We start from the raw sequence: 22545 nt of genomic DNA, 5'->3' as shown, positions 1-22545 counted from the left end.
GACCAGAGCAGAATACAGTGGCACTATTACTTCCCTTGATCTAGATGCTATACTCCTATTGATGCAGCCCAGTATTGCATTGGCTTTTTTAGCTGCCGCGTCACACTGTTGGCTCATGTCAAGTTTGTGGTCAACCAAGACTCCTAGATCCTTTTCACATGTACTGCTCTCAAGCCAGGTGTCACCCATCTTGTATTTGTGCCTCTCATTTTTTTTGCCCAAGTGCAATACTTTACATTTCTCCCTGTTAAAATTCATCTTGTTTGTTTTTGCCCAGTTCTCTAATCTGTCAAGGTCGTTTTGAAGTGTGATCCTGTCCTCTGGGGTGTTAGCCACCCCTCCCAGTTTGGTGTCATCTGCAAATTTGATCAGGATGCCCTTGAGTCCATCATCCAAGTCGTTGATAAAGATGTTGAATAAGACCGGGCCCAAGACAGAACCCTGTGGCACCCCACTAGTCACTCTTCTCCAGGATGAAGAGGAACCATTGATGAGCACCCTTTGGGTTCGGTCAGTCAGCCAGTTACAAATCCACTGAGTGGTAGCATAGTCAAGACCGCATTTTACCAGCTTCTTTACAAGAATATCATGGGGCACCTTGTCAAATGCCTTGCTGAAATCTAGGTAGGCTACATCCACTGCGTTCCCTTCATCTACCAGGCTTGTAATTCTGTCAAAAAACGAGATCAGGTTAGTCTGACATGACTTATTTTTCAGAAATCCATGCTGACTATTGGTGATCACAGCATTCCTTTCTAGGTGCTCACAGACTGTTTGCTTAATGATCTGCTCCAGAATCTTCCCTGCTATTGATGTCAGACTGACTGGGCAGTAATTATTTGGGTCCTCTCTTTTCCCCTTTTTGAAAATAGGGACAACATTTGCCCTCCTCCAGTCTGCCGGGACTTCGCCTGTTCTCCAGGAATTCTCAAAGATGACTGCCAGTGGTTCTGAGATCACATCTGCCAGTTCTTTTAATACTCTTGGATGCAGTTCATCTGGCCCTGGAGACTTGAATACATCTAGACTAGCCAAATATTCTTGTACTATCTCCTTAGTTATTCTGGGCTGTGTTTGCTTTGCTGAATCATTTGCTCCAAATTCTTCAGGTTGGGCATTGTTTTCTTTATCGGAGAAGACTGAGGCAAAGAAGGCATTGAGGAGTTCAGCCCTTTCTGTGTCCCCTGTTTGCATTTCACCATCTTCTCCTCTGAGTGACCCCACTGTTTCTTTGTTCTTCCTTTTGCTACAAACATACCCATAAAAGCCTTTTTTGTTGCTTTTAACCTCTCTAGCAAGCCTGAGTTCATTCTGTGCTTTAGCTTTTCTGACTTTTTGTCTACACGTGCTGGCTATTTGTTTGAATTCCTCTTTGGTGGTATCCCCCCTTTTCCATTTTTTGTACACATCCTTTTTAAATCTTAATTCAGTTAAAAGTTCTTTAGATAGCCACCCTGGCTTCTTTAGGCACCTTCCATGTTTCCGTCTCATTGGTATTGCCTGATGTTGTGCTTTTACTATCTCCCTCTTAACAAACTCCCAGCCATCATGAACTCCCTTTCCTTTTAGTATTGCTGTCCATGGGATCTCACCCAGCACTTCCCTAAGTTTTATGAAGTCGGCTTTCTTAAAGTCAAGAAATTGAGTCCTAGTATGCTTGGCTGCTCCTTTCCGCTGTAAGGCTGCTCCTTTCCGCTGGTCGGAAAAAGGTTGGCCACAAAAGGTCAGGTTGCCCTGCCCCGCCCCTTCTTTAGTTCTCATGTGTTTAATTTTCTGACACTTTTTGAGGCTGGAACAGGAACAGTCCTAAGTTCTTTTCAGCAAATTATGAAGATGAATATATTCTTGATGTGCAAATATTTGATGTCATTTCAATAGATATTTCACATTACAGTGGTACCTCTGGTTACGTACTTAATTCATTCCGGAGGTCCGTTCTTAACCTGAAAATGTTCTTAACCTGAAGCACCACTTTAGTTAATGGGGCCTCCCGCTGCTGCTGTGCCGCTGGAGCACAATTTCCGTTCTCATCCTGAAGCAAAGTTCTTAACCTGAAGCACTATTTCTGGGTTAGTGGAGTCTGTAACCTGAAGCGTTTGTAACTCGAGGTACCACTGTAGTTGACTTCGGCAGATCTACTGAATTAGTCTCTTCTCGTTTCTGAACTGTTTCCATAACAGCTGTTAATTATAAGAATAATTATTTAACATAATTTGTGCCTGTGTTTGTTTTTACACCCTTCCTTCCTTGTGACACAACTACTTAGATTGTAAGTGACCAGGGACATTCTTATTTTATTTGACTGAATGTAAGCTGGGAGCCTTTGAGGGTGAAGAACTGAGTAAAATGCCTATAGCAATAATTCATTCATTTGCATGTGCAGTAAGATACCATGTAATGTGCAGCCTGGCATTTCCCACACAGGCATAAGTAAGTTTATTTACATGCCACATTTTCCACAAATTGTGCTTGAAGTGCTTCACATAATTTAGAAAATTCAAGTACATCAGTAGGCGCAATACATAATTTTACCTCTACAGTGCAATGTTTGACAGTTCAACACCAATTCATTTCAAAGTACAAAAAAATTGTTAAATGAGTATAAAACAGGTAGATAACAAAGTAGGTATCCTCCAGAATTAGACTATAGCATCCATCAGCCCCAGCCAGCATGGCCAATAATCAGGAATGATGGGAATTGTAGTAAAACAATATCTGTGTGGTGGGGCCACTATGTTGGGTACTCCGGTATAAAACATGGCAGTAGGTCAGTTAACAATGCCCAATACCAACAGCATCCACATTATATGCACCCTAAATCATCCATTCAGTTCATATTAAGAATGCTGCAAATAAGAGACAGCCCAAATCAATTACCCTTAGCAACAGTTACCAACCAAACAAGGCCAAATGTTCTGCTGAAAAACGAAAAGGCCCACTGTTGTCCTAGATCAGGGTTTCCCAAACTTGTGTCTCTAGCTGTCCTTTGACTACAATTCCCATCACCCCTGACCACTGGTCCTGCTAGCAAGGGATGATGGGAGTTGTAGTCCCAAAACAGCTGCCCAAGAGGAGAGGTTCCATCAACAGAGACACATCCTCTTCTCAGCAAAGACCCTTGCCTTGAGCAACTGCTGAGGTATGTTTTGAGCTATTAATAAGCCTATTGTAGAACGCCATTTGAGCTCAAAGAACTAAACTTCTTCAGTTTTAAAACCAACAGAGGGCAAATAATTGTAGGGCAAGCAAGTTCAGCCAGAAGAACAGGAGTTTTCAACAATATGTCGTGGCGGGAGGAGCCTTCAGCCACAATCCCTGGTATGAGGCAAGTGTGCCCCTCGTCTTTGAAAGAAAGACGCTTGTGCAGTTAGCCATGAGGCATAATTGCGTTTCGAAGGAAGATTTTGTTCTGCTCATGAGGCTCTTGTTTCTGCCATGCCTGACAGGAATCACTTCTAGAAGAAAGTGGTATTTTTAGGTTGAGGTATAATGAGATCCTTCCTTGCTTTCGGCATAATTGTTAAGAAATATGCATTTTGTGTGTGTGTACAAAATTGGATAGAAATGCTGACAGGCTGGCGTTCATAGCTGCTGACACCAACTTTCTGAGCATAGGCCATACACATTCTGCTGACACCAACACTCTCCTTGGGAACAGCTGGCAATGCCTGCTGATCCCTTCCCTCAGAGCACATCCCAGCCATTGACTATGTAGATGGTTTTAAAGTATCACCCCTAATTTATTCATTACCTGAAGTAGTGAAAATCTTAAGGCAAAATGTCCCTACATCTCTTAATTGCATTCCTAAGCACTTTCCCCTGCTCTTAACATGCCAACATCACTGTGAGGTGGGGAAGAATTACCATGTACAATCCTTCCAGTTAGTGTGGTTGACTCACAATATAGGTTTGCATTGTGACTCTATTTACACATGAGTTATATTCATTGGACTGAATAATTCCATTTAAAAACTGGTCCAATGTTGAAACCTTATGGATGGGGCACAACAGTTCTGGACTTAATTTGGTTGCCTAATATGCAGCAAACGAGAATAAACAAACATGCTGTGATCAAGTGAATGCCTTTTCAATCAGCCTTGATTTCATTAGATGGGTTTAGAGGTAGAATACAGATTAGTATTAACCTGTCCTTGCCTTAATTTAAGGCCAAACTTATAATTTGCTGTATTATTCTACAATAAATGGAAATTGAGTATTTTGGTTCTCTCTCCCCCCCCGGTGTAGTCCACACTCAGTCTAGATCTATTGCATTTAATATTTTATTTTATTTTTATTTTTCCTCTGAAAAGTGCTTCTTGAGAAACTGGTTTCGTTCCAAAAATAAAAACTCATTGCAAATTGATTCTGCGTTACTCTACAGAGTGTACATTAGAAAGCAAATGAAAACAGATGTAGGCAGATGTATTCACACCTGCTCAATGACATGGATGGGCATATACCAAGATCACAACCGCAATGTCCTTCATTCACTAGGGACATGTGCAGGGAGGAAAAAAGGCATAGGTGTTCAAATGCATATCAAGTAGCCATACCTACCCACCCAGTGGAGCTGAAATGGATGTGCTCTCTCTCTCTGTATTATCCAGGTGCTTTTTGTTTACCAAAAGAAAATTGTAAATGGCTGAAATTTGAGGACCCTACTTACTATTCTGCAGAGGACAATGTCCTAGAACGACTACATTATAGGTCTACTTCCCTGTAAATTTTGCCATGAAAAATGCACCTGGGGTGTAATTTCTTCCCCAAAGGTCTGGGTTAGTGTTAATCCCAAAGTAAAATACTGCTTTAAAACGTTACTATACTTGTATCTTGCTGAAGTTTTTTTAATACACACACACACACACACACACACAGCCTTCAATTTCATTCATGAAGGTACCATACCTTTTCCTCAATGTTTGCTCCCTTGAGTCGAATGAGATTGATTCTTCTCACCTTGCGTTGAGCAATACTTTTAAGTAATGGTAACTGCAGGGATTTGGTTTCTATTCCCCAATATTAAGAACATGTATAATAATATAAAATATGGCCAGTAGGTCAAACATCAGCTTGTGAACTATTCAATAAAATTGTAATTTATTTAAATATTCTTAAGGAAAAATAAATGAGAGTTCCCTGTTCCAGACAAATTCCCAGACATTAATGCTTCCTCTACCCATGGGCCCTGATATATTTACCCCTCAGCAATGGGAGCCCTCCTTGTGAAACACTTCCTATACAGAAGCTCACTGGGCCCACTTAATCGCCTTTCACAGCTTGGCAAAAACCTGACTGCTTAGATGTATTTGACTGCCATGTCTATTAATTTTTAATCTTTGCTATTTATGTTTTGGGAGGGAGCTAGCTATGGGTTGTATCTTAAGTTCTCCTCAAAGTTGACCAACATGAGTCCATTAATTTTAATGGGTCTTCTCTGAGTCGAATGTTTGTTGGCGGGGGGGCCGAGCCCCTGCGCCAATCTTGAGGGGTCAGAGGAGGCTGAGTGCAAGAGAGAAGGAGCTGCCTAGCCATGAAGCTGCACCGTGCTGGGCTGTGCACTCAGCTTCCTCCCAAACAATGTGCATGTGCTGTGGCCTGACGCCACTGCCAGCCCCCTGCCTGCAAACATGCCTAGACCGCCTTGGTCTGCGCTGCCACCCACCCGCAAGTGTGCCCAGGCCACCTTGGTGGGCTGCATCATTGGGAGGAAGTGTCTTTCAACTGGTTGGTTGTTGTTTTTTTGGTCACTGGTCAAGTGTTTTGAGAAATAAAAGGCTGCAAAAGACTTCCAGTGATAGGCTGGAATCACTGAGAGGTCTACTCTTACACAACATGGACCCTTAGGCCTGTGAGGGGAAGGGGAAGCAGCAAGGCATGAGGAATTATGGGTAGCGGTAGCAACTGGGAAGGCAGCTACAGAAGGGCTCTCATAATTCGTGCAGACTTCAGTGCTAAAGTAGGACGGAATTAGTACTGATTTAGAGTAGGGCAGTGTAAATGTGGTGACTGATTGGAGTTATTGTTTCTTTCAAGGTGGCCTGTAAGCATACACAGTTACTGCCATAATGAAATTATCCTAATGAAGGCATTGGATCACTTTTACTACTGGATTATCTATTTTATACGTACAGCTGGGATGTATTACCCTGAGTGGAGAGGAGACATTTGTTAAATTGATTCGGCAGACTCATTTTATGTATTCTTAGTATAAGAGCTTCAGCTCTGATTAATAGGCCACGTGCAGTTGCCATCTTAAGTTTCAATTCCAAATAATTTGTGACGCTGCTTATTCAATGAGGGAAGTTTTCAAAATGCCACCTGCTATGTTCCTTTAAGCCTTTCAATGGCAAGCTATTCTGAAGCACTTTAAAATGAAAATGTATTTACTTTCCCCATGCAAATCTGAGAATGAGGCACTTATTTCCCCTCCCCCATTTTGTTCACTCAGCTTCTGTTTGCATGTGTTGCAGATATAAGTTTGTGCTGGCTCTTATCAAATTAGGCTGAGTTCTGGACTAACCCATCAGATTGGTCCTCTTTGCCAACAACCTTTATATTTTAACATGGCAAAAAATAAAAATAAAAAATAATATAGCATATTATTTTAAATACACACACAACTGTTTGTGGGCTATTTAATCCAGATTTTTAACAAATTGTCTGGAGTCTGTACCCCAGTATAACTATCACAAGATTGCTGAGCTTTCTACAGAACCTTTTCATATGGATTATTCATAAGAAAGAAGGCATAGATGTTTGCAGCCGTCTCTTCTCGCCCTTTATTCTTCAGGTGGCATCTTGTCTTCAAGTCTGATGTTTCTGCTATTAAAATACCAGGCTAGTGCACAGTAAGACCACTCATTCATGATTGAGCACCATGTGGGGTGGGGAGGAGTCACTGTTGAGGAAGCATGCATGAGAAGATTGTGATGTAAGGGTATCTTCGCATACAAGTGATAAATTTTCTGTTGCTTCCTCCAGTAGCTGTAAATCTGCATTAGCCAGAATGCTCATTAGCATTACAAATGCCCACTCCTCAGCTTTTCTCTTTAGCAGAGGTTAATAATAATAGTATCTCAAAAGTGACTTGGAGTCTTGCGTGTGGAAACAGGTAACTGGTGCCATCCCAGAACGCCTGCAGCACTATCATTTTTTGCATTTTTGTGAAGGATTTTACTTATTGTATGTAAGCTACTCTGGGAGCCAATCTTACCTGAAATACATGGTACAAGTATGATCTTAAGTACATATGTATCTAATAAAGCAAAGTTAAGGGGGTGTTGAATTAAAACAAAGTTTATGGAGGTGGTACTGTTCTTCAGAAAATAACTACTTTTCAGAGAATCAAAACTGCTAAATTGCTTCAATTCAATGCATGTGCTCCTATAACTGCACACAAATGAAATAATGTTTGCTTAGTAGGGGAAGAGACTTAGCTCCAGGCAACCTTGTGTACACGGAGAAATCAAGTCCCTCACTTGTTACATTTTGATAGATTTAATCATTCATCTTTAGAAATAGCGATAGAAGCATGCGGAGACCTGACAAAGTTTGCTGGTGGCTCAAATCAATGCCAATGTCTGTGGCAAAATAGATTCAACGTCCACTTGTTAGAGTATCTGTTTTTATAGAAACTGTGCAGAAGTGAAGGGAGCTGGGAGGGGTGGTATGCTGTGCTTCGAAACCTGCGCTGAGAGTGAAGGAAGGCCTGTGAAGAAAAAAATCAAAGTGTCTTGGAGATGCTAATCCCAAGTACACCAAAAGCAAGTTTTGCTTAGGTTTTTTAAAAAAATAAAATAAAAATGCATCTGTAGTCACTTTACATATGTTGCGTGCCATCCCAGTCTCCAAGCTGTGGAAGATTCCAAGTGTTCCAGACACGCTTACCCAGGATCCATGTTTCCTTTTGGAAATGAGGCACAGCAGAGACTGTGGTATCTTTAGGATATATGGTTTCTTTACAGACATGCATATAACCTGGCCTGCAATGGAGGGCATCACAGCAACAACACTCCAGTAGGGTCTTGCTTCTTCCATAGGTACAGCTCTGGATTCAAACCTGCATCAGCCATGGCTCTGACCCTCTCCTCAGCTTGCCGCCTTTAATGGACTGCCACCTTTTTCCTCCCAGCCACATTCCAGCCAACTCTAAACTCTGAAAACTGACTTTTGTTCTTCTAATTAACTCTGAGCAGAGGGAGAGGTTCCACCCACTTGCTGTCTGGCAAAGATGTTGCCTTCTTAAGGGGTCATTACCTTCCCTTTCTTAATGGCTCGTCTCCCAGGCAATTCAATAGAATCTGTGCTGAATCCAGGAATTAGAAGGGAGATCCAGGCATTCAGCCTACCACCCACAAAACCCCTCATAACACTTAATAATAACTTGAGAACAAGAAACAGTTACACACATGAACAGAAAGAGGCTGGAGTTTACACAGTTAAGGCAGACACTGGGTTACAGACATTAAAAACGCACTGTTGGGCATTTTCCAAAGTCCCTCCAGAAAGAAGCGTGGTGTCCTGGCTCCCTGGGATGAGACACATAAACTCAGATGCTGATGATTTTCAAAAGCTTTAATGCTCAAATCCATACAATGCATATGCAAATCACCAGTCAAAGACACAACAGGCAGTATTCATCAAGGAACACGAAGCTGGCCACAACTATTGCCATAGTTGCTCTCAAACATCATTCTCTACTGCTTTATTTCAACAGAAAACAATTGTCTTTCTAAGCTTCCATTACATCTGTAAAGTGACATTCAGGAAAGCTGAACTGTCAAATGAATATTGTCTCCCCTGTGTGGTTAAGTTGTCGTCTGCCTGCTGGGATGAATTTGCCAACTGCTTTTGTGGAGAGAAATCACTTGTAGTCAGTTCTAGTTCATCAGCACGGGAGTATAAGAGGCTAAACTTCCTCCTGCCTATTTAGATCAATTTCAGTCTATATTGCTCACCAATGTAAAGAGTGAGCATTACTCTTGCATCATTGCTAGCGGGAAGAGCACAGAAAGTGATGAAGGTCATTTGCTGGTCACAGTCACAATGTGACTTTAGGACCTGGATGTAGACAAGGCCAATGTAAGGATGATTGGCAGGTCCTTGTGCTAACATTGACCAAATTAAGCCTTTACTGATTATGCAGTCCTGTTGTGCTTGGAACAGCAGGTTGCGGAGATAGCCCCGAGGGCTTTCCCCCAACACCCACCTTTTGTTTCTCTTCTAGACCTAGAAATAAAGCCATCACACATCCTGAAACGTGCAGCAGATTGCTATGTGCTTGAATTGACTGCTCTTGACACATTTAAAGACTCACCTGGCACTGTAGGAACAATCCCCTGGAAAGGGGTGACTCACATTAAATTAGTTCTTCAGCATCACAGTCTCCACAGCGGCCTGATTTGCACAAAACGCTAAACCATTGTTTAAAATTAAACTATGGCTTAGCCAGAACTCATCAGAAGTCCCCAACACACTCCCTCCCTGCTTCTTCCTATGCTGCAGAGGAGGAAACAAACAATAGGCTAGTTTGCAGGCTACCTTGTTTGTTTTCTCCTGCAGTGCAAAGGGAGGAGTGGGGTGGAGAGCTCTGTGGTTTCCCTTGTTGCGGCGTATATACTAAGCTTGCTATGTGCTCAGTTTAAATCATAATTTAATTTTCACTATGGTTTTAATGTGGTGTGCGACTGTTGCCTCTCTCCCGTCGTATTCTCTTAGATTTGCTGAAAACATCTCAACTCTTTGACAAGCCCAGAGAGAAGAATTGTTTGTGAATCCTCTGCAGCTAAGGTAGCATCCTTTCCTTCAAAACACACTCAAGCTTATTTTTTTGGTTTGTTTGTTGTACTAGATGCATTGCATGATCACTTTAGTAGCACTCTTATCTGAGGTTGGATTTAAGCCGCCAAGTAAAAAGCAGAATTCTAAAATACATTCCTTTTGATTTTTCATTTTTCATTTGTGTTGGCAGTTTAACTCATGCTGAGTCCTAGGGATGGGGCAAGATACATATTTCAAACTATAGGAAGGATAAATTAGAACTAATATAAAATGAAATGCAGACTTTTAGGATTCTTACTGAATTGTTAGTTAGCATAATAAAGCATAGCCAATAAAGCATACTCAGCTAGAGGAATAAGAACTTTAAAAAATAATAATTCTCAAGACTTTAATATTTTTGCTAGGACACATTTCAATTTTCTTTTCCCAATATTTCTTTTCTAGCTCTTATTTCTTTTCCCTCTCTCATCCCATACTATTGTTGCAAAGTGGGGGAAAAATTTAATTTATTCAGGTTGTTGTGCAGGGGAAGCTGAGAACACATAGTGAAAAATCTATCTCAGTATTTCCACATAGTGTTTTCTGAGTTACACAACACTCCCCCAACCACCATGCTCAAGATGTTTAAAATGGCCTCTCTCTCTTTCACCCCCAAAGAAATGTCTAGAAAGTTGTTGGGCTATCAAATGTAGATTTTATTTGCGGAAGACTGACTTTCTTTCAATAACTCGCTCTCAAAAGTGTTTTGCACTGGGTACCTCTGTATATAAGTACAGTGGTGCCTCAGGTTACAGACGCTTCAGGTTACGCGTTTTCAGGTTGCGGATCGTGGGAAACCCAGAAGTACCAGAAAGGGTTACTTCTGGGTCTCGCCGCTTGCACATGTGCAGAAGCACTAAATCGCGTCACGTGCGTGTGCAGACACGGTGCTGCAGGTTATGAATGCTGCGGGTTGTGGACGTGCCTCCGTCACGGATTACGTCTGCAACCCGAGGTTCCACTGTAGTATGCAGAGCCTGTGTCACAAATAAATATAGCAGTCAGGAAGAAAGCACTTGAGAAGTAATGGCTGCAGCCTTAGTCATGAACTCACAGTAATGTACATAACCTCTTGTAGGTCAGGGGTGGGAAACCAGTTTTCTCCAGATGTTGTTGAACCACAGCTCACATTAGTCCCAGTTGTCCCAATTAACATCTGGAAGGTCACACGTCACGTCCCCCCTCTGCTGTGGAATTCATAATTAGCGTGTATGTGTGTTCTACAAAAAAATACATGTTAGTTAGTGTGAAATAGTAGTTGGGCGACGAAATAGTAGTTGTTTGACAAAAACTGAAAGATGCTTTTTCATCTATGAAGCTCAATGTATTTCACCTTGAGCCATCCACTGTCAGCCTAATCCTACCTCACAGAGTTTATTATGAGCTCAACCGGGGGTAGAGAAAAGAACCTCATAGAGCTCCTTGGAGGTAGGATGAATAAAACTGCAATGACTCCAATAAATAGCATAGCGACAAGAAATTCTTGCCCTTGTGTTGTTACAGATGTGACGTAGGTGGCTTTAAAAGTGGATTTAATAAATACATGGAGGTAGACATCTGACTTTCATGTAGAGCCTTAAAATGCAGCTCATTAAAGCATAGCAAACAGAACTGTGTAGCCAGCATAATTTACGCCAAGGTACATTATGCTGGCATAACATAGAGGGAAGTCTGCCCCTGCCCTGTGCCACCTCACCGCTCCCTCACAATACTCCTTTTGAAAAGGAACTTAACCCATCTGAGCTAGGATTTATGCCAGGGTCTCTCTAGCTGAGCTGGGATGACAAACTTCAGTCGACATAGTCCCACCTGAACCCAGGCTGGAGCTCTGCCTGTTCCAATGTCTGCTCATCCTGGCCCATCTTAGGTTTGGATTCCTCCCTAAATTGTTGAAATGTTATTGTTTGCTGAAGTAACTCTTTGTAAAACAGCAAGTAATGGTATTCTGACGATTCCAAATCAATTTAATTTAGAAAATGATGGGAGCTCTTACTTGGGAACTGGTGTCTAAAGGGGAAAAGCATCATTAAATGAAAGAACTACAATGCCATTTAACTGAAGTTTCATATTTTCTTGATTGTTAGAAATATAAAATATGCATTATAAACTCATGCTCAAGTCATTGCTTAAAAAATCAAATGCTAGCAGGAAAACCACATCAAGGATATAATTTAAATACACAGGCAGTTTAAAAGCATACTACTCAACTCCCTCTTGCTTAGCATTGGCTGCTAAACAGTTTCATAAGCATAAGCAAGCTTTTTTTGGGGGGGTAGTAGTAGTAGTAGTAAATGTGATAGAAATGCAACTGAATGTGATTTTTGTGTGTGTTCATGGATAAATGGTAGTAGTAATGGTATTCAATTATTATTATATCACAACAAAGTATTAATAAAACCATCAGCAAATTATTAATTGAATTATATACATAATACTTAAGGTAGCAATTTTATTCCAATTCCATAGCGTGCCTAAGGTAGGTCTGCTTTGCTACCTCTCTGTGCGGTGGGCAACACTGAGGAGCTGAAATGCAGAGCAAATTTTGCCTTCCTAATGGAAGCTTCACAGACTGTGCAACTCAGCTGTCTGTGAAGTGACATGTTTGGGCACTAGAGCAAGTAGCCTCCGAGTGCGTCTGCTCCATAAGATAGCATATTGCGTAACGTTTGAAAGGGGAGGCTTATATCCCAAGCCTATATTTGCAATTTAGAACTGAAGTTGTTGTCTGTTCCACCCCAACAGCTTGTCGGTATCTGTGGCATGGTCCTGTGATCCAATAAAACCGCACAGGCTTTCCAAAATACAGAGTGACAGTGTAGAGGAAATAGGCACAGTGTAGTGCACAACAATGGAAAATAGAAAGCTTAACCATTTGATGTTCACGTGCCATCAGCTGTATACTCCAAAGACAGCATGGGCGGGGGCGCGGAAGCCCTAATAACCAAACCTGCACATCAGAGGAGACATAGCATCCACAAAAATTATTATGTGCAAGAGTCTAGGATAACTTGCTTCAGAAATTGGCAGGATCACTGTGTGACCGATCCATGCTTCCTTGCACCTCCAGCTGTTGAGTAGTTAGAAATGCCTGCTGTTCCTTCTGGTTTCCTGGAGGTTCTGTATGTTCACTTTGCCAGTGGCGTAGTGTGGGGGGTGCAGGGGGGGCCGGCCGCACCAGGCGCAACATCTGGAGGGGGGCGCGGAAGAGACTCGAGTGCTAAAATCCATGGGTTAGGGGGCGCAAATTACTTGCCTTGCCCCGGGTGCTGACAACCCACGCTACGCCACTGCACTTTGCATCTGCTTTGAACACAGCTCAGGGCCAATTTACATTCCCTTGAGTTAACTTTGCAGGCCTGCTTCACACACATACATTGATATCCTATGCTGTTGTAGACAATACGTGTGAGTATTTATGCTTATATCCCATCTCTCCTCCAGAGCTCAAATTGTTGTCCACAGCTCTGACATATTATGAGAGGGCATTATGTACTTTTATAGATAAGTAGTTACAAGTAGGTAGCCGTGTTGGTCTGCCGTAGTCGAAACAATAAAAAAATCCCTTCCAGAAGCACCTTAGAGACCAACTAAGTTTGTTATTGGTATGAGCTTTTGTGTGCATGCACCCTTCTTCAGGTACAGTGGGACTTCGGGTTAAGAACTTAATTCATTCTGGAGGTCCGTTCTTAAGCTGAAACTGTTCTTAACCTGAGGTACCACTTTAGCTAATGGGGCCTCCTGCTGCTGCCGCTGCACTGCCGCCATGCAATTTCTGTTCTCATACTAAAGCAAAGTTCTTAACCTGAGGTACTATTTCTGGGTTAGTGGAGTCTGTAACTGAAGCGTCTGTAACCCGAGGTACCACTGTACACTGAAACAGAAGTCAGCAGACCCTTATATATAGTGAGAAGGTGGGGAGGGGTATTACTCAGAAGGGTGGTGGGAATGGGTGATTTGCTGTTAGGTGTGGTAAATCTGTTGACAACTATTAACGACTGCAATTGGTCTTAACGGGGAAAAGCAAGGGGTGAGATGGCTAAAAATAGCTTATCATGTATAGATAAGTAGTCCATCTGATGCTATATTATGCTTGTGGCCAGGAAACCTTGCCCCTACTGACATTGGGAAAGGACTGCAGCTCAGTGGCAGGCCATCTACTCTGCATGCAGAAGGTTCCAGATTCAATCTCTGGCATCTCCTGGTAGGGCTTTGAGAAGGGCTTCCCTCTGAAACCCTGAAGATCCACTGCCAGCCTGAAGAGTTAGATGGATCAATGGTCTGACACACTGATAAGGCAGTGTCCTGTGTTCCTGTAGAGGACAGTATAAAGGAGAAGGAAACAACATTTGGGATAAGGTCCAGTAGAAGGAAGTGGGAGCTCAGGAAGGCGGAAAAAGATAAACGGTGTGTGAGGGTTAGGATCAGGTGGGAAAGAGAAACATGGAAATTGGGGTGGGAAGAGAGCACTCTCTCGCTGATGTGTTGATTGGACACCTTGCAATATGTCGGCCAAAACCTGCTTTCCCTAATTATATTGTGTTTTGAGTGAAATTCTGCTGATTAAAACATTCATCTCCACCGTCTGTTTTGAAGTGGGCAGAATTGTTCTGGAAGTGCTGATAGGAGCCATTCCTACATTTGTCTGCAGCTTTTAATCATTTTAACAAACAGAAGTTGTGCCGGACTTCAAACATATTTAGAATGTTCCCAAGTATACTTGGCAAATGCTAAGTAGAGGAAAATATTTACTAAAACCTGGCAGTCATCAAAGACAACAGATTGAGCATTTTAGCTTTAAAAGGATGAAACAACCCAAAAGTGCTGTGTGTGTGATTCTACCTAGTAAGCACACTTAAAAAGAGTTCCTGAATGAAGTGGGATGGTATACATCAGTATAAGGACATTTTCCCACACATTGAGGGTAGAGGAGAGGCAATAATGATATTTTGAGCAAGTATTCTTAGGTTTGAGTATATATCTCACGACATTCAATGGGCCTTGCTTTGTGGGTGGATGGGGAAGAAAGTAATATGAGGAAATTAGCAATCACCCTGCAACACCATTGTATGTGGAGGAGGAACAGACAGACCCGCCTTTGAGGCTTGCCAGTCCAAGGGAACGAAGTCAACCTCTCTAGGACATATTATCTTATTAACAATACTTTATTGCATTTTTACTCTTGCATTAATTGTATATTTGTAATGTGGTTTTAGCTATAAACCAGTTGAGAGGTGTGTGTGTGTGTGTGTGTGTGTGTGTGTGTGTGTGTGTACTGTCTACTGTCTGTCTACTGTATACTGTATATATAAGCACAGAAGAAGCCTTATATAAAGGCTGGGCAGTTTGAGACCTATACTATTGCTTATAGCTCTCTCACCTACTTGAAAAGGTTGGCCGTGAGAAACAGGGCAGATCTCAGGCTAAGCATCCTCATGGAGTACCAGTAGTTTGTAGGATGGTGATGTTGCAGTCATTAAAAAGAATGTGGTGCCCATATCTCACTGCAGATAAGGTGCTCTGCTGATCCTGTGTGGAAAGCTTCCTTACACTAAATCAGACATTGGTCTATCTAGCTCAGTCATGCCTATATTGACTGGCTATGGCTCTCCAAGGTTTCACATAGGGTACATTCCCATCCCTGGTCTGGATATGATGGAGAACTGAACCCAGGACCTTGTGCGTGCAAAGCAGTTGCTCTGCCACTGAGCCACAGGATTTATATATCGGGTGTAAGGACAAGTAAAGCTGCAGTTCTGAGCAAACTTAACATGGAAGCAAGCTCCTTAGGTCTAAATGGGACTTCCTTCTACGAAAACATTTTTAATATCAGATTTTCTGTGTCTTTTGTAGCGTCTGTACTTCATCTGGTTGGTCCCTCTTGCGTTCTAGGATGTTATTAATGGCAGTAAAATAGTAGATATTTACGAGGTGAGGCAGAGGCTACGAGGAAATCATTTCTTCTAAGTGTGTCTACTCAATGGATAAATTGCATGTTTCATGTTAGCATCAGCTGCAAAGTTAGAATGTTATAAACAGCTAAACAGCCTTTTCGAAGAGGTATTGTCAGGCTTCAGGGCCAGCTTCCTTCTCACTTTGACCGTAGATAAGCAGTGCAAGATAAAGCAGTCTCTTACCAGCAACAGAAATGTTTAATGAACGCAGCAAAAGAACAAAAGACCATTCTCGCAGTGCAGGTGCTCCCAGTTAAGTTTCTCCCACTTCCCTCTAGTCACTTCCATCTTCGTCTCCTATTTACCCGATCTCTCAACCAATTAGCCTTCTGTGAAGTTACCTTATCCAATCTCCTAGCCCTGGGACTAAGAGGCTGTATACCTTCCAGTGAAGGAGAATCGGTTAACTCTCTCTCCTCCCGTTCTGCCTCTTCTTGTTGTTTACCTCCCAATTCTGCCCAACTCCTGTCCTCTGAACTGTGTCCCTCAGCAAACCATTGTTCCAGGTCAATACTACTCTCTTGCTCCTGTGGAGCCCCAGGATCAGGGGGAGAGGGGGACGCCCACCACTCCTCACCAGAGTAGTACTCCCCAGCCTCATCTCTGACAGATGTTGGGTTACTGACGGTTTCTAAAACCGGCAGATATTAAGATTTTTTGGCATAAAGGTTTTTTCGTTATGCAGAAAAAGAAAAAAGGAGACCTTTACCTGTCACCCTTTATTATCTCGGTACTGAGCAAGCTCTCTCTTTAACTTACAGAACTGTCACAGGCTGAAGGACTTTGACACGAGCAGATAGGTTAGGTGCTGAACCAAGCACCCAGGCATATATGTCTTTCATTGCCTACTAAGAGGAAATCACTGATTCAAGCTTAGATCACCCACATTCTTCAACTGAGTTTAATTTCACACCATTCAGCAGAGAGCAAGGCATTAGAAACTGGAAGCAGAGGCTACAGCAGAACACCAGTAGATGGCTATGGCCTTCATGCCTCACCTGTGATTTTCCCCAGAGGCATCTTGCTGTCAACAGAATGCTAGATTAGGGCAACATCCTTTGCACACTTACTAGGAAGTAAACACAGCTGAAGGCAATGGTTGTGCTACACCTGATATTTGGTCTTACCCAGAAAGTCCCTACTATTATTATTTACATAGGAAGTAAAGAGCTTTCTACTTCTGTACCTCCATGCTGGGAGTTTCTCAACATCACAAGTTTTGTCAGTCATACAGGAATTATTATTATTATTATTATTATTATTATTATTATTATTATTATTATTATTCATGCAGGGGGGAAAGTTGGGGAAAACGCAGACCATTCAGTCACTTAAAAGGTCTGCTTTAAAAGAAGAGGGGAGATGAAATGTTCACCTAACAGTAGCATGCAGCAAAATAGGGGACTTCTGAGATTTGCACTCTAGCCAAGGTGAGGGGAATGTTAATTGTTGCATGTGAAAAGGATTAAAAACAAACACACCTTTATGCAGCCAGAATTTACCAGAATTCACTTACTTTGCTAATACAGTTGAAAATAGCTGTGGCATGTCAAAAAGAATGCAGTTTAAAAACACTTGACACTTCTGAGTAAAAAGCACATGCATATATCTATTGTAGCAGGCAGTCCCGTCCCCCTGTCCCCCGCCCATTCTTCACACTTTGGCATTCCAGCTGGTCAAGGGAATATTCAGTATAAGAGCTGAAGAGAGGACTGCTGGCTAATTTTAGCACGTTGAGTAGGAAATTCCAGTGGTTTTACTATAATGTTCTCCCAAGAGGAACAAGGAAAACCCCACTTGCTTCTCTGATCAGCTGCAAAAAGTACAGCCAACATCCCAATTGTAGATTCCAAGTTATGTCTTTTTATTACATTTCTTCAAACTCTTCTCCTCTTATTAAAGAATAAGCTCAATCGTTTATCCCAGCTGTATTTATTCTGCCAGTTTAGTCCCATTTCCTCAAAAGCAGCTTTGGAAATGAACTGCAGAAGTCCAGTACTACACATCTGCACTGCTTGAACATCTACTGCATTGCTGTAAACATAGTTAATGCAAAACAAGCATTATTAGAAACCTTGGTGCACACTAGAGTTGCCACTTGAAAAGTTTTTCGTATTTTACTTCATAAAACATTGCTTTTTAATAATTCATTTATGTCATTTGGCAGAAGACTTCCATGCAATCATAGAAACATATCTTTTACACAATACCTTTCAAATCCAGAAACTGGTTACAACTTCCACCACGTACATATGGTAAATGGTTCTAACAAGCGTGCCCAGAATCCTTCCATTTCGTACTGCAAAAGAACACCAAGTTCAGCACAGCCCACCCATCTGACATGACACTGATGTTTTCAAATTGCAAATAATGTCCCCCCACACTAAATATGTTTAAAGAAAAATTGGATTAAGAAAAACACACTTTAGTTCTTTCCAAGGCCTATCTACCCATCTGTTGCTGAATTTTCAGAATACCTGCCCTCTTTGAGTATTCCTTGTGTGAAAGGGTTTGTTGGGGTGCTTTTCCTACGCATGGAGGCCTTGTGGGGTACAAAACTCTTGACTGTCCCACTGCCCTTTCACCACACTCAGTGTACATGATGCTAAAATGCAACTATAGAAATACTTGCTTGTGATTAAATGTTTCTCAATGATTAGTGTGCAGGAACAGATTTCTTTGCCTACGTCTGCCCACCACACATATGCAGGAGGCTGCTGCAAGTTCCCAGGTGGTGGTGGTATCTCCTCATCCAATAGACTATAGAGCATGTGCAACAAACCTGCACCACATGCATACTACCAAATAGACTATCTAATGGTTTGTACATGATGCAGGCTGCCTACCCATGTGCTTCTCTATTCAGGGCTTATCCACACTTCCTCTTGTTCCACTGCTTTCAGGGAAAACACTCTTTAGCGTTCAATTGGAGAAGATAGAAATTCATTTCCCCCTCAACTGCCATTTGTTCTGATCTGCCTCTAAAGGGCGGATTTCCCCTTGGAAAGGAGCAGGGCAAGGTGAAAAACGCTCAGACCCATGCGTAGAAATCGTGGCTCAAGCAGAAGACCCCTGGGACCCATGCTTTCTAGGTATGGCACAAATGGAAGTGTGTATTGGTGCCACCAGTTCTGATAGCTGCCAATCATTTGTTTGGCAGGGGAAGAGTGATCCCCATCCACAGCACGGTTTGCTGCTGTGCAAGAGCAGGGCCGCTGTCTTCCATGTAATTAAAATTAATTTCCTAGTGCTTTCTTGTATTTCTTTTTCTTTAGATGCGCTCTGAGTTATGAAACACAAAATAATGGTTTCTACTATGCTTATTCAAAACTGTTCAGAAATAATTTAGTTCCCAGAGCATTAAGCTAATTTCTTCATTTTTTTTCAAAGATACATACAGAAACACACATACATACTTGACATAGATTTATCTTACCGCACAATATACATATATATATATACAGTATATATATATATATATATTCCTTCAGGGAAATAGAGCCGTACAGAAATAATGCAGTTTATGCTAAAGGGCTGTGTTGAGCAAGATACTGGCAGCAGCACTGCTGCCCCTTTTGTGTGCTTCAGCAAGTATGCAATGACATGTCAAATTGACTGATTAGGTAATACGTCGCCAATTTACATTATGCAAGTTTACCAGACAGGTATATAGGAGAAACAGTGATCCACCATTGGGAACAAATCTGCCAGGAGTAGAAAACAAACCTTGACAAAGATTTATTGCACAAAGGCAGGAAAGGAAAATACTGGGCGAGGAGGAAGCAAAGGAACTGGAGGGAAGGCTAACTTTAGAATGGGAAGGAGCCATGTCATGAACCTTCCTGTGAACTTTTCCTCTTCGCAAGGGTTACCAAAAGTGGCGTGGGATCCAGTCCTGTCCCATCGGCTTGAGTGAAACTTTGGTAATGTGTGAACTGAGCCCTCAGGGAGGGCCTCCTCCTTGTGTATGTGCTGCTTGCACTAGTGATGTGTCCCTTAGTAAACCCAGTGCACTTAAAAGTCTATAAAAATGTAAAAACAAATTCAGCAGGAATGCAGTATATTTTATTTATATATAATGCACTCAAGGTTGTGTGCATGGATCTTTCTTTCGGGTTCACTCTTTTATCTGCACAAGCCTGTGAGTCGGGCTGAGAGACAGTGACTGGCCCACTGAGCTTCATGGCTGAGTAGGGATTTGAGTCTGGGTTGCCATACTCAGACACTCTAGTCTAGCTGCTGTACCACACTGGTGCTTCTCGTATTGCCCACAAACTTCAAAACGGCTCAGGCATACCTGCTCCCTTCTACACATTCTGAACACAGCCAAGGGGGTTTCAAGATGTGAGTGGAGAATGAACAATTTGAGGCCAAAGTTGCTACCAGGTAGTTTCCCACTTGAAACGTGCTGGGATAAAAGTTTTATGAAAACATCCCCACAGACTTAGTTCACAGTTTAGTTACAGTGTGCTGAATATCACTAGAAAACGATCAATTTTCAGGATGAAATGTCTTGCCATTTTTATCATGCAAAACCACAATATCTTCTTGCCACTTCTTAAAAGCTGGTGTATTTCTGAAGACAATGCCAAAGACTTATTTTGATATATAAAGCTCTAGATGTTAACGTCAGCTACCAAATCCTTTCTCTAGGCCTCACTATCCTATGGGAAAAGGTAAAAGGATAGGAGTTTTTTTATGTTCAAGGTGAGACAAATAAAGCCTTCTTATAAAAGGTGAGACAAATAAAGCTTTCCTCATTTGCTATGCTGTTTTAAGTGTTGGACGAGGTTTCATAACTAGCACTTAATTTATTACATGGATGTTTTCCTGTATTTTTAAACTTGTCATTGTAAGCTGCTCTGGGGATATTGCTTTAGAGTGGTTTATAAATATTCTACAGAAAATTAATTTAAAAATTCACAAGGCTATTTTGGGCCATGCTGCATTGGGAGTTTTATAACTGGAATTCTCAATTAAATTTTGTTCTTTGGGATCAGAGTGACAGTACATGGAGGTTAACTCTTTGCTCTGAACACATTCTTAACTTTAAAATCTCCTCTCCCTAAAGTAGAAAAATAAACAAGTTTTGCACCCACCTGACTACTAATTCTATACTGGGGTTTTGAGATGGAAACCACCATTGTTCTCTGCTCAGCTTCCTTAATTTGTACATTTGCGTTTTAGTGATAATCTTTATTATAAATTTAGATACATTAGAAGTAGAACAGAACAGAACAGAATAGAAGTAGTTTCCTTTATATAATGTCATTTTTGGTACTTTCTAAGACATAGATTATCAGTTTCTATCTGGGGAAAGATAATTTACTGGATATTTTCAAACTGAATAAGAATTAGACATGCTTTCAGTTTGTACAAAATAAAGTGATTTTTATAAAATGGGTAAATCATACAATTTTATCACAAAGATCTGAATATAGAACTTGTCATTAACAGACAAAGCAAACGTATTCTAAATGTAGAAATGCTAACTCAGGGCTATTTTCTTCTCCTTATCAAACCAACACCAGTGTCAGACTCAAAAGAATAAAACTTGTCCATTTACTCAACAGTTCCCATTTTCCATTTATCTTTATTACACTTACCGTACTGGATCATGTTTTACAATTAAGAAGGAACTCTTAAAATGTTAACTGTGACTCTATGTAACTAAATATAGAGTAATAAATGACAGAATTATTTAAAGCAGACTACATTTAGAGTTATAAAACACTATAATCAAATTCTTACACTAAAATATAGATTCTCACACTAAAATATATATTTAGTGTGTTGTACATGAACAGGAATGAGCATGGTTGGATGGAGATGTTCAGAAGCTTCTGAAACCAATTTGAAGATGGCTTATTTAAAACTAAGCATAGTTTGCCCAGCTCATGTACACCATGTTAAACCATAGTTTACTGTGACATGCAAACACAGCCAATGTGTGAGTGTCTAATAAATAGGTCTAATGTATTACTAGATCTTATTCAAAATATTTTCCAAGCACAGGTTTCTTCACAAGTGTAATTTGTAGTAATGGGACACATTATGTTTGTTGTTCGTTTTTTAAAAAAGAATTGCTTCCTCAACTTTAGGGACTACCACCTAACACAGATAACACTGGCATTGGTGTTTATTTTGCCCTGAATATATATGGGTTGCTAAGTAGGTGATAATATGAGATATGTCCTGAAGATGAGTAGTATGAAGGTTGGTTGTCAGACATGAAGTTACCTGCTGCAGTCAGTCATCATTACTCCATTCAGTTAGCACTGCATGGAGAGAACAAGGCTATCCATGCTGTGTGTCATGTCTGTGGAAGAGAAGCCTGCCCAGTGCATGAAGGCTGGAATACCCGATAGCTGGAACCCTTAAGGTTATAGACACTTCCATCACAGCAGTCATGGAAAGGAAATCCCAAGTCCGGTAAGTGTCTGTATATAAATTTCTGCAAACTGCAGATACACATTCCTCTCTTGGGTAATTAGATATTGCAAGCTGCCTTGTTTGTTAAACGCTGTACTGGGTATATGTGCATCTAATTATGCAAAATGTGTTGTTGTCTTTTTTAAAAGTTGTGAACTTCACATACTGACCCACTGTTGAATTCAAGATCAGGGAAGGAAGTCTGTCTCTGCAAATTATACTGCAGTTTCTCTATCCTTTGAAAATTAGAGATGCAGTGTCGAATACAGCACTAGAATGTGCATGTACAGAAAGGTATCTTCATGCTTTGTGCAGTTTCAACCACCCTCCTGTGGAACTGACA

At 41.3% G+C, this 22545-nt stretch overlaps 2 long non-coding RNA genes across 6 annotated transcripts in view; both read left to right on the top strand.

The window, feature by feature from the left end:
* LOC308583156 overlaps nucleotides 1-22545 on the top strand; it is a 289914-nt gene that overhangs the window by 38273 nt on the left and 229096 nt on the right. The window lies entirely within an intron of this gene.
* Nucleotides 3150-7781, top strand: LOC308583167. The gene is made up of 2 exons (XR_014006104.1): nucleotides 3150-3318; nucleotides 4608-7781. It is a non-coding gene; the product is annotated as an uncharacterized lncRNA (long non-coding RNA).

The sequence above is a fragment of the Podarcis bocagei genome (genome assembly GCF_964188305.1).
Source record: "Podarcis bocagei genome assembly, chromosome: 3".
Classification (NCBI taxonomy): domain Eukaryota; kingdom Metazoa; phylum Chordata; class Lepidosauria; order Squamata; family Lacertidae; genus Podarcis; species Podarcis bocagei.
Note: the sequence above shows the minus strand (reverse complement) of the source record. Positions and strands in the feature narration are given on the sequence as shown.